Source organism: Onychomys torridus, chromosome X (assembly GCF_903995425.1).
Source record: "Onychomys torridus chromosome X, mOncTor1.1, whole genome shotgun sequence".
Taxonomy (NCBI): Eukaryota; Metazoa; Chordata; class Mammalia; order Rodentia; family Cricetidae; genus Onychomys; species Onychomys torridus.
Window position 1 is genome coordinate 54281125 of NC_050466.1, and position 14077 is coordinate 54295201.

The following is a 14077-nucleotide window of genomic DNA, read 5'->3' on the forward strand; positions in this document are numbered from 1 at the left end:
ATTGGAAGATTGTTAAGTCTGTTCTCTTAGTCTAATTGCTCATCCTTTAGGATGCCATGCTGGAAACCTTGTTATCTTTTCTACTGCTAACTGAATGGGAGTGTGTACAATTTGAAAAGCCTGGCATCTGCTGACATGTTATTACTGATCATTTTCACTCCATGTGGGTTTTCTCTCAGGGCATCTCAACCAGCACACCCATGTCATTTTGTTCTGCGTGAAATATTGGTTGTCAGAAAGGGCGGCTAATCCCTGGGCTATATGGTGACAAAGGAGAGTGGGTTAGGCTAACATTCAATGGCATAAATTCTATGGAACAAATCTGCATGGTGAAAAATATGAATGTATCATCGATGTCTTTCTTCTTCCATGCCTTTTCCATTTTTTGCCTCTTATAATCTTCCCTGCCATCTATTTAAATCTGTGTCCCTCCAACCTTCCCCCTTTTCTTCTTCATTTCTATTTAATGAAACGCTCATTACAGACATACAGCAAAGGACTCTTATGTCAACAACATTAAAAAGGGATCATTGTGGATAATTTTGATCCTTGGGGAGCTTCCATACTACCAGGAAAAGAAACCTCAGAGAAAGGCAACCATTTACAGATTCTTCTGAACTGTGTAAGAGGGAAACCAAATAAAGAGATGCTATGAGAATGATATTTGGAGCTACTATATTCTTTCAAACAAGAGCTTTCCCCCAATATTCTAGTAAGGGGAGACACATCTGTAATCTCAGCATTCTAGAGACAAATACCGGAAAAACATGAGTTTGAAGAGCACCAAGGCTACACAGTGAGACTGTCTGAACTTAATCTGGAGCTTTCTATCAAATACAACAGCATTTCTCTTAATGGTACAGCAACAACAAGACACAGGGGACTGTGTCCAGATGCTATAGACTGTCTTATTGTCTAATTTGAAAGTTAGACACATTAAGAGTAACTGTCCTATAAGAAAGTACAGAAATAATTCATTGTTTTTCAGTGCAAAGAAATATTTTGAGAACTTAAGGCCCATTTAAAACTTTAGTTTATATATACAAAACTTCAATCTCTTTCTTTGCATTAATAATAATTTTAAGAATGTCACAAGCCAAAGATCCCTCCATCAAATTGTACAAATGGAAGAGACCGCTATTGTGAGTGTCAGCTTGCTGGTGTTTAGTGTTCCCACAGTCTGGTCTCCTTCATTCCAGACCTTCCTGGCAAGGAGCAGATGGAGCCCAGAAGTATCGCTGAACCTTCTACAATGCCCTGGGCCACCGCAGCCAGCCAGAATCATCCTGTTCCAAATCTGACCAGAAGGAAATCCTCTCTAGGCAAGAGATAGCTGGATAAAAAGACAGTTGCAGACAGGCAGTGCCTTTAATCCCAGTACTCGGGAGGCAGAGCCACACGGATGTCTGTGAGTTCGAGGCCAGCCTGGTATCAGAGCAAGATCCAGGACAGGCACCAGAATTACACAAAGAAACCCTGTCTCAAAAAACCAAACCAAACAAAAACCAAAAAAAAAAAAAAAGACAGCTGCAGCAATTTGACCCCACAAGCAATGATGCAAGAAAGAAAAGGTACTGAGTGTGCTCAACAGATCCTTGCTTTCCTGTCCTACTGACCCTGAAGGTAGATGAGTATAATTGGAACATCATTAGAGTCAACACACAGAAGCAAACAGAGTCCTTAATATTCTTCCTAAATAAGAAATAATTTGACATTCAGTCTGTAATGAGCAAGAATGAACACCTTCCTGGTTCTCTTGTAATTTGCCAAAGCATTTTAACACCCAATCATCTAATTCCCTCTAAGAGCAGTAAAGGTGTCATGATTTCTGTTTCCCCATGATGGACTTTTTCTCCAACTCTGAGCCTGGCCTTTCCACTGTGGGGGTGGTTTGGATGGTTGTGTCCAGCATTAAGGCAAATTGGTTACATTTGTGTCTCTTATGCTGTCATGAGCTGTGCTGATTTTGAGGTGGTCAGAACTGCCCATGAAGGCTTCCTGGGTTTGAGGGCATAACCCTCAGGAAGCAAAGCTGCCTTTGAAAGGCCTCTGATAGCTCTCTGAAGTCCTTCATAGGGAGCGAGCTCACACCCCTGGTGGCCTCTATAGCTTGCTTCCCAGTGGGGAGCTGACAAACAGCCTGTAGCCCTGCTCTCTGTTCCAGGCCTGGGGCATTTCCCATGCTGTTGCTTGCCAGGACATGTGTATTCCCATCCCTGTCAGCCACTATCTCCCTTGCTCAAACAAGCCCACCAAAGTTCTGATTGACTTGGAAATTTGAGGACTGTATGTATTTCAGGGTCTAGAGGCGGCCCAGGAGGCTGCAGAGGTGTGTTGGCCCTGGAATTCAGTAGCACTGCTTGATGAGAAAGGTGTGTCTTTTTGATGTGATCAAGGCCTCAGCTTCTGCAGGCTGGTTGACCCTGTGAACTATGGGGTCAAGGGGTCATGCCCTGGCACTTCTGCTTCTAGTCAGTCATTTAAAGGTTTCAAACACAAGCTCAGCAGTAACCGTCTCCATTTCAAATGACTTGTGTTCCCGGCCTGGAATGCAGAAAGAGAGAAAACAGCAACTGATAACAGATGCTGAGACATGGCCAGCCATCCTCTTTCTGGTTGCACCAATTTTCCAGGGGGTGGTCTGGTGAGGAACTTTGACTGGGCTCATTGTTCCAAGATGACAGCTGCCCATTTAATGCATATTTGAGCCTTTTGCTGCTTCTCAACATGGCCTCTCCAAAATGGCCTCACCCCAAGACCTGACTTGGAGACTTAAACCCAAGCAATCCATCTCTGTCATCATTCACATCTGCTTATTTATTGGGTGCTGACTGTAGAATCCAGAAGCACCTGGCCCCCTGAAAGACTCCACAAATGACTAACTTCACCTTGCTTGTCTCGCCTGACACTGTCCACACTTGTATCTTCATCTTTGGGAGGCTGTAAGAGAAACATGGGAAGAAGAGGGAATTATGATTGATTCAGGGAGTCCTAGAAAAACTAATTTATGTAGGGGGCAATAATGTCAAAGTGAAAACATACAAAATTGTTATTGTCTCACGTAAATACATTTTTAATCTACATTAAAAAATGTTCATGGGAGTTCTATGCTAATACTCCAGGTGAAGGACTTAGGACCTACAACCTACAACTAGGTGTAGTGTCTTTCATCTACAACCTAAGCAACTGAAGGGAGGCTAAGGTAGGAGAATTGCCCTGAAATTGAGGTCAGCGTGTATTAAATAATGAGGTCCAAGACAGCTTAGGTTACAGAGTGATATTTTTGTTTCAAAATAACAAAATTTAACCTGTTTTTTAAATTTTTTCTCAAATTTGAAATGTATTTTTATTATTTATTCTACACTTTTGGAGACCATCAAAATTTCACTTTTTTTTGATTATAGAAATTGGATCCAGGTCTTTGTGTATGATGAGAAAGTGCTCTACCAATCCTCATACAAATATTGTAATTGATATGGTAATTATACATACTTATGGGATACACTATAACATTTCAGAAAAGTTATATGATGTGTAATGACCAGATAAGGTAATCAGATAAGGTAATATAGCCTCATGTATTTATTATTCTTTTGTGCTGGAAAAATTTTATTATACCTGCTAAACATGTTCTTCTGTCCATTCCCTCATCCATGTCATTCATAGGCTCTGAAAATCAATACTCTATTTCTGTGAGTTCAATTTTAGTGGGTTATTTGTGTCTAGAAACATAGCACTTTTGCCCAAATTTTCTAACTTGTTGGCATATGATTTTTCATAATAAATTTTAAAAGGAACCTTACTATTTACATGGTATTCATTGTAATGTCATTTTACAGCTCTAATTTTATTTAGGTCTCTCTGTCCTCTGTTCTAATCTCTCTTTTACTCTCATTTATTTATTTCAGAGTCTGTCAGTTGCATTTATGCATTCGGAATCAACACTTTTCAATAATTTTTTGCACACTGAAAATTTTATTCAATTAGCCAATTTGCAATTTCTATAATTTAGTTAAATGCATCTTGATACTTAAGCTATGGCTGGAGAGATGGCTCAGAGGTTAAGAGCACTGACTGCTCTTCCAGAGGTCCTGAGTTCAATTCCCAGTATCCACATGGGGGCTCACAACCATCTGTAATGAGATCTGGTGCCCTCTTCTGACCTGCAGTCATACATGTTGCATATAAATAAACAAACAAACAAACAAATAAGCTATGATCTGAGAGAAATACAAAATATTGAACAGTGAGCCCGAGCCTGTTTTCCATTCTGGGGAGATAACAGATGGCTTTTGTTGATTTTTTTAAAAAAAAATTTTTCATTTTACATACCAACCACAGTACTCCCTCCCTCTCCTTCTCCTTCCCCCTCTATTCCAACATCCTCATCTACTTCTCAGAGGGGGTAAGGCCTCGCTTGGGGAGTCAACAAAGTATGGCATACCAAGTTGAGGCAGGACCAAACTCCCCCCACACCCCAATCAAGGCTGAACAAGGTATCCAACCATAGGGAATGGGCTCCAAGAAGCCAGTTCATGCACCCGGAATAAGTCTTGGCCTCACTGCCAGGGGCCCCACAACAGATCAAGCCATACAATTGTCACCCACATTTTTAATATCTTATAAAAATTCTGTATTTAATGTACTTCTATAGTGATTATTATTTTGTTCCAACTTAGATTTGATTTGGTTATGTTTTCTAGTATCTAGAGTTGTATCATTAAATCATTTATTTGAAATCTCTATAAAAAACCAACATGTCATGATGGCTCTGTATTTTCGTGTTATAATCGACTTATTTATTTTTTTACTTATATTTTTTCAAGAATTTCATACATGAGTACTGTATTTACATAATTTTCAACCCTCTCTCTACACCATCCAATTCCTCTCATATCCTTCCACTCCTACTCAAATTCATGACATCCACTTTTTAAATTATTGTTACACACACACACACACACACACACACACACACACACATACACACAAGCACACACATTTAGTGTTGCTCATATGTATATACATTTTTGGTAAAGGCATTTGCTGCTAGAAACTTTTCCCTAGCACTGCTTTTGCTGTATCTTGTAGGTTTGGACACATTGTATTTTCATTTTCATTTCTTTCAAGAAAAAATCACTTTCCTTCTTCATTTCTTCACTGATACATTAGTCATTTGATAGAAGGTTGTATGTATTTGAACACTATGTGACGTTCTGAATGTTGATTTGTAGTTTTATTGCATTGTGATCAAAGAAGGTGTTTGATAAGATTTTTGGATTTTCTAATTTTGTTAAAGGCATGTTTTGTGGCCTAGTATATGATCTATTCTGGAGAATATTCCATGTGCTGATGAGTGTATAGTACTCTTCTAATGGTTGAAATAGCCTCTAATTTGCTAGGTCCTATCTTAGATAGGGTTTCTATTGCTGCAATAAACACCATGACCAAAAGCACCTTGAGGAGGAAAGGGTTTACTTGGCTTATACTTTCATATCACAGTCCATCACTGTAAGGGAAATCAGTGCAGGAATTCAAGGTAGGAATGTGGAAGCAGGAGCTGATGCAAAGGCCTTGAAGGAGAGCTACTTACTCACCTGCTCCTCATGATTTGTTCAGACTGCTTTCTTATAACACCCAGGACCACCTGCCTGGGGAAGGTACCACCCACAGCAATTTGGACTCTCTCACATCAATCATCAGTCAAGAAAATGCCCACAGGCTGCCCACAGGCCAGTCCCCTGGGGGCATTTTCTCAATTGAAAGTCCTTCTTCCAAAATGACTAGTTAGTGTCAAGTTTACCTAAATAGCCAGCACAATTGACCCCTTGACATATTTTCATTTATTTATTTATTTATCTATCTATCTATCTATCTATCTATTTATTTATTGTGTATACAGAAGAGGGTGCCATATATCATTACAGATGGTTGTGAGCCACCATGTAGTTGCTGGGAATTGAACTCAGGACCTCTGGAAGAGCAGTCAGTGCTCTTAACCTCTAAGCCATCTCTCCAGCCCTGACCCCTTGACATCTTGACACATAAACGCATCACCATTAAAGCATAACCTTTTCCTTCTTGGTCATTCCTAAGATCTCATATTATTAATATTTCAACTTTTAAAAGTCCCAGTCTTTAAAAATTCAAATATTTAAAATCACCCAAGTCTTTTTCAAAGTTCAAACCTTTCTAAAATATCCATCATCTCTTGAAAACTCCAAAGTCTTGGTTAAAACTCCAAAATCTCTTTAAAAGTTCAAAGTCTCTCAACTGTGGGTTCCTGTAAAACAAACAAACAAAAAAAATAAACTGATAAATACTTTTATTCCAAGAAGGAAGAACCAGAGCACTGCTACATTCAATAAAGCCAAACCAAAATTCAACAGTGTAACAAGTTCAGTGCTTGATGTCTGGATCAAAAGAGCCCTGGCAGTGGTACTTCTTTGGCTCTGACATTTGAAACACAGCTTGTCTTGTAGGCTCAGGACAGCACCACTGCACACCTGCTGCTGTCCTTGGTGGTGGTCCCATGGTACTGGCATCTCCAAAATATGGGAGTCTCTGCTGCAACTGGGCTGTACCTTCACCAATGGCCTCTCCTGGCCTCTCACAGTGCCAAGCCTCAGCGGCTCTCCATGACCCCTTCATGCTTTCAAAACCAGTACCACCTGTAAGAGTGACTCTTACACATTACCAAGTTCAGCTGCCAGCATGAGGAATAGCCTTGACAACCTCTAGTATACAGTTTCTGCTTACTGACCATCAGGGAAACACTTTCTAGATTTCACCTCCCTGATGCTGGTTTCTTAATCACCACTGTTTCTTCAGCCCCAACAGACCAGTATCGACTGTCTCAATAAAACAACGTTTTCACTTTAGTGATTCTGGTCTAATGTTAATCACATCCAGTTCTTCATCCCCAGTTTACCAGAACCACATACTCTTTTGTTTTGTTTCTTTTTTTGTTTTTTGTTTGTTTGTTTTGTTTTCTAGACAGGGTTTCTCTGTGTAGCCCTGTTGTTCTGGAACTTGCTCTGTAGACCAGGCTGGCCTTGAATTCACAGAGAATTCTGGGGTTAAAGGTATGTGCCACCATGCCTGGTCATATATTCTTATTATAACATACAAACCAGCCCTCATTGTAGTTTTTGCTTCCCTCTGAAATATCATGATAGGTCAATGGCTCTAAACGTTCCTAATGCCGCCACACTTTGATTGACATTTAATATAGTTCCTCATGTTGTAGGGACCCCAACTATAAGATTATTTTTGTTACTGTTATGAATCATAATATAAATATTGTATTTTCAAATGGTCATAAGTGACCCTGTGAAAGTCTCTTGACCCTCAAAGGGATTGCATCCCAAGGGTTAAAAACCACTGATTTGGCTTCCACTGTCTGCATTGCTGTCAAAATTTTTATCTTCCTTCAGAACAGTCCACTGAGCTTTGAACACTCAAAGTTCAAATGCTACTACAGTCTTCCCAAAAACATATGGTCAGATCTGTAATCTGCTCTCAGTTAGGGTTTCTATTTCTGTGATAAAAACAACAACAACAAAAAACATGACTGCTGTGGGATATTCACCAGAGAAGACTGCTCTGACATGGGTTTAAGCCATTGGAAAGTCTTTATTAGCTGGGCGGTGATCAGATTGGGTGTTTGGAATCCCAGTGTGTAGTCTTAACCATCTTGTTAAATAAGAAACACAGAGCCAGTTGCAGAGTTAAAAACCAAGAGATCAGAGCAATAGCTGAGAGCCTTACCCTTCACTGCTTCTGCTGTCTTTCCTCTCTGCAAGAGACCTACTTCTGTGTGTCCTGTCCTTTTTTATAGACTTTCTGTTCTGTTTTCTCATTGGTTGTAAACCCAGCCACATGACCTCCTCGTCACTGCCTGTCTGTACAGACCTCCAGGTCTTCTATGGTTGGTATTGAGATTAAAGGCATGTGTCTGCCATGCTGGGGGTGTCCTTGAACACATAGAGATTTACCTAGCTCTGCCTCCCAAGTGCTGGGATTAAAGGCGTGCACCACTACCACCCAGCTTCTGCTCTGGCTTGCTCTGACCTCAAGGCAACTTTATTAACATACAAATAAAATCACATTTCAATACAAATAAAATATTTCCCTTTTTCTGTTTTAATAAAAAAAGGAAAAAAGTTATAACTAATATAAGAAAAACTATATACAAAAGTACAATAACTATATATACCATATATACAAACAATAAATACCAAACAATGTCTAGTCCATTTGCATTTGACAAATTCAGAGAAAATAATTCCATTATCTATCCTATTTTGGTAAGTCCAAAATGTACCTGATTCACTTTCTATCCTAACTTATATTACTAACAGAACTGTCTTATAACGTCTTTCAAATTTATACACTTACAGCTCTTAGTGAGTTTGTCTGAAATCCTTAACAAAGATAATTATAACTATAACTAACTGATCTTCAACTCCCTCAGAGACCCAAGAAGGAAATAATACTACCTAATAAAATATAAAAACAGGAAGTGCATGCAAGCAGCTTCCAAAAACAATGTGAGTTGACAGAAACAGCCAGCTGCCTGGAGAGTCACCTGAGGTTTCTCCGCAGTGTTGGGGCATCATCATCAGCCTATAGGCTTAGCGTATCTGACAGACTCATTTGTGAACTAGGATGTATACAAGGTCAACAGTTTGACCTCACATTTGGTGAGAGCAGTCCATGTACCAGAAACATCTGAATTCCATTAGTGTCATGTCATGATTCAGGATTTTAAATTCTGGACATTTTTGATATATATTTTTTTAATTCAGCTGTCCATTTTTCTTGGCTGTGTATAATGTGGCTTCATCTCAGCATCCTGTTCTTCTCCACATCCCTCTATTAAATGTCAGAGGGGTGAGCTTAGTTAATCTTCAAGAATAACTGTTCCATCTGCTATTCCATTGCACATCAGAAGCTATCAGCCCACTCCCTGTTCAGCTGCCTTCGAAGAAAAGGCCACTTATTTCAGGGATGGTGCCATTTTGTCCTGGCTTCAGAAGATACTTTGTTAAAGCCACAACCACACTTGTTTTGGCAAGAATCAGTAGTCCTTTGTTTCATGTCCTGTCTGTCCTGTTTGTCAGCAGTTGATTTGAGGATACTTTGTTGTCCAATGGCAAACTTTTGCCACAATGAAAGTTAACTCTATATGCAGTTTCTTCAATGCCCATCTCTGAAGTAGATTGGTACTGCCAGGAGCCGACATGTCTCATAATCATAGCAAAAAAGAAAAATTCCTAAGTTATTAAAACATTTTAAATGCCATATTCTGTAGATCTCTGAAGGGTTTGAAGATGGCCTGTCTATCTAAAATATATCTGTTTGATCTTGAAAACACACGTAATATGACTACACGTTTAATTGTAATGTCTAACCACTAACTTTCATTTCTATATGTCCTAAGTTGGTAATAATAACATTCAAGGATTAGCAAATTGCATTACATTGTTAAATGAAAAGTATAAGTACAATATCTCGAGCAAGATTAGAAATATTTGTATGCCATATTCTAACAATCTCAATCTCTCTCTCTCTTTCTCTCTCTCTGTATATATACCTATATATAATTTGTATATAATATAAAACAATCCAATCCAATGTAAAATATTTAAAACTAGTAATTGTCTTTTTCATTTTTTTTTTTTTTTTTGGACAAGCACCTAAAATCTAATCTCCTTTGCCTAGCCCTTTTCTTAACCCTTAACAACAACTTATAACCAACCCTCCTAAAGAATGAAAACTATCCCAGACCCAATACCCATACATAAAAAGACCAAAAAACCACCCACCCCATACCACCCCTTTGGGAATGTGGGCATTGTATTCTTAAAATTGCTTCCTGCTGGGTATGGGCGAAGTTATCTTTATTCTGAAAAGAAAAATTTGGGGGTTAATTGTCAAATTCTAGGAAAGGTAACTATATTCTTTGTTATCCATAATGCCAAAGTTCAGAGTTTATCTCAAGTCCTTATTCAAGTGAAACTGGATCATCTCAGCTAGCCATCTCAGAATTGCTCTAAGCACTTTGTAGTCCAAAGCTGATCTGTAGATGATGTTTGTCAGCTTAGTAATATTATTTTCCATGTGGAATTGTCGTTGTGGGGCCCCATCTTCTTCCTGGAGATTTCAGTTGATGTTAGGCCTGGCTGTGATTTCCTGCAGAAAACTGAAAAGAGACTCGAACACAAAGACATGTATAGGCAGCTAATTGAAGCCTTTTCTCTAGAATTAATTAGTACTCTATATGACCATTATAATCTTAACAAAGTTTAATATATATATATATATATATATGCATATATATATATATATATATATATATTGATATAAAATTCATACTTTAAGAAAAGTTTAAAGGATGAGAATAGAATCAAAGAATTGAGATTAGTAATAGAATAGTCCCTTAATTAATTTGGTTTTTCTCCTGTCCCATGTCAGAAGATGGCTCTTTCTTCTGGTATGATACAGGGAGTTTGCATTTTCCTTTTAACAACATGCTTGAGTTTAAAGAAGGAGAGAGCCATTCTCCAACTCCAAAGTCAGCTTTAAATTTCAATTGAACTGGGACTATAAGAAGACCATGGCGCCCAACGTTTTGAAAGAGTTTCCACCTAAAACCTGAGAAAAAAGATTCTAAAATGGAGCTAAAAACAGGTACCTAGTTGTCTCTCTCAAGTTAGCAGCAGCCTGCCAGTTTGAGCTAATATGTCGGGTTCCTAGCTTGTGCATGTGACCTGCAGTGTGGCGGGAATGAGGAGTCTATAAGCGGCACTTTACTCTGCTGCATGGTGGATTTAGCCTTTGCTAGTTAAAAAAAAAAAAAAGGTGTCTGGGCTATGCACTGCTTTGATAGAACTGCTTCTGATAGTTGATGGTACACATGGCTCCAGACCCAGAGCTGGTGGTAAACTGTACCACCGCCATGTTGGGAAGCTGAGGTGGGCAGAGCCAGCAGCCACAGTGGTGTTTCAGTCTTACAAAGATGGATATTACACAGAGAATCTGGTTTGTCTTGTCTTTGGGATTTTTAACTGCAGAAAAAGATTTGATCGTAAAGGCTGTTGAGTTAAACAAATATGTAAATTTTAAAGGTACCTTGATTTCAAAATTTGGATATAAGGATATGTTGCTTTGGAAAAGAGTCTCTGCTTTTGTTTCCACAGAAAGCCAGAGGCTGTTCCAGATTGATACATCAGGTTTGATCAGCCAAGACCACCTGAAAGGTCTCCAATGACACCATGGCCCAGATGATCCAACATCCAGAATGGTTTCAAGGCAACTGGCTCAGAGGTTTACCCTCACGGACTACTCCATAATCCTAAAATTTTCTCTGTGTCCCCATAAGATACAGTGCCCCCCTCCAGCAGGAAGTAGTAAGAAAAACTATGCCAAATTTCCCAAAATTATCAAGCTGGCTTTGGAGATGGAATTGGCTCACTCCTTCTCTAAACCCAGACATATTGCTAAAAGAAAAGGTTAAGAGACTTTTATGTCCCAAATCAGAAGAGCCCTCTGATGTGGGACAGGAAAAAAACAGTATTTTTATTTAAAGCAGGTTGATTATAAATGTGATCTCTTTCTAAAGAAGAAAAGGGGATATGATATAGATATAATAGGATGAAAGGGTAGATTAAGGAACTTACTTCTAAAGAGCAACAACTTGTTTAAAATGTTTTACACTGGTATAGATTTTAGTCTATTGATACAAACTTAAAGTTAATTTTGTTATACTATGTGTATATTTCTACCTGTGTTTAAGGTATTATGCTTGTATAGCTCATTTTAAATTATAATGGATAATCAAAAATAGAATAATAATTAGTCATCTATGATAATCATACTCATAGCCATGTTAGTTAAGTCTTCTAGGTATACATAGAGGTATTTCAGATAGATAGGTAATCTTCAAATACTTCAAAGACCTACAGAATATGGCATTTAAAATATTTTTAAAATTTAGACTTCCTGGACAGTGAGACATGTCTGCTCCTGGCAACATCGATTTACTTCAAAGAAGAGGATGGGCATCAAAGACACTCCATTATGGAGTTTATCTTCTTCTTGGCAAAAATAGCCATTTGGGCAGGAAACTGTTCTTGCCTGGACTGCTTAAAAAAATGTATTGACTTGACATGCAGGACGCATAAGAAGTTGACAACTAAACTTTGCTTGACAAAATGGTGAGTGTGGTGTGGTGGGGGAATAGAGGGGAGAAGGGTAGGAGGGGGAACTGTTGTTGGTATGTAAAATGAATAATTAAAAAAAAGTAGAACCCTGAGGTCAAAGGTTCCAAGATGGAGTTAGTGATACCTTAGATTATGATTTCTGGGTTTACACCTGGGTAACTTTCACAGTGTCAGGTAAGCTAAGCCAGAAAACTAAAATTATGTAAGCATGCTCCAGATTTAGAATTCAGAGACAAAAGTGAGGCAGGAGATAATAAAATACTGATGGACAAATTTTTCCCACATTTTTCTTGATAAACTTGTAGATGTTATAAAGGTAATATGGAATTTACCAGAAGATAGATATTCTAGATTTTATTTTGATACTATTATTTATTTTTAATATTGTTTTATTTAATTTTAACAAAATATCACAATTGGCAATTGACAATGTAATTCAAATCTTTGCATCCATATTACTTGCAGGAAGCACTTAGAATTTGCTTTAGATTTGATCTGTGTTTTCTTTCCTTTCTTTTTTTGGGATATTATAGTATAATTACATCATTTCCCTCCTCCTTTTTCTCCCTTCAAACTCTCCCATATATCTCTCCTTGATCTCTTTCAAATTCATGGCTTCTTTTTTTATTGTGTTGTTACAGGTATATATGTATATGGATATGGATATACATTTGAATATAAAACTTGCTCAGTCTATATAATATAACTTGTATGTATATTTTTAGGGCTTAACCATTTGATATTGGACAATTAATTGGTGTGCTCTTCCATGGGGGAAGCTATTTCTCCCATTCTCAGTGTTTCTTAGTTTCCTATAGTTCACTGTGTATTTTTTTATTCTGTGGTGCATGTGGTTGCTATCGCTATGAAGGAGTGTGTTTTGAGAAACACAAGTCTGTAAATAGTCTTCTCCGGCATATATGGGAGAGTTCAGAGTAAGAAAATGGACGACATAAGTGTTGTAACTATAGTGTAACCTCAAAAATAAAAAAATATTGAAAAGTAGAGAGAGAAAAAGAACACAAAGTTAGGTGGTTAGGGAGGTGGGGGTTATCTGAGAGGAATTGAGGGAGGTAAAATAAGATGAAAACATATTATATAAAATGTTTATCAAGAAAAAAATTTAAAAAAGATTATTGAAGATGTGAATTGAAGAGAAAAATTGTAAAATACATCATTGGGAATTTGGAATTCTGCTTTAAATATTTATCAGTTACCTACTGTATGGCAAATGTTTGGCTAAACAGAGCTTGGTCACAGATTTCAGAGATATTATACACTGTGAAGGGCATGTGAACAGAAATAGTAAACAAAATTTTCCCTGATTAAAAAAAATCACATCATGTAGATAGACACAGATGTCTCTGTGAATGGATGTTAGGGCAATGTGGTTCAAGCTGGTATTCAGAAAAAGACTCTTCAGGAGCTGAAGAGGTAGGAGCAAAACTCAGAAGGGTTTTAGTCAGTATAGTAGAATGCCATATAAACTAGATAGGTCACTTTAGTGGTAGAAGTGGTGGACATGACAGAGATTGAGGTTGTGTATAGAGGTAGAAGTAAGTAAAAAGCATACTTAGGAGATAAAGTCAAAAGGACTTGGTAATGAATTGGACACAGAGGACAAGAATGACATCAAATATCTACCTATGGATTTTGGCTAGGTTTTCAAGCAGAGCTCATGAGTACAATTCTGGACATACTGAACTTGCCGTGTCACTTAGGATTTTGAGAATGATTGCCTCAAAGCTGGCCAATGTATAATGACAAAGCTCAGAGGAAAAATTAGACCTAGAGATTTGAACTTGTATGTGTAAGCAGTTTTTGCACACAATGATGATTAAGGCAATGGC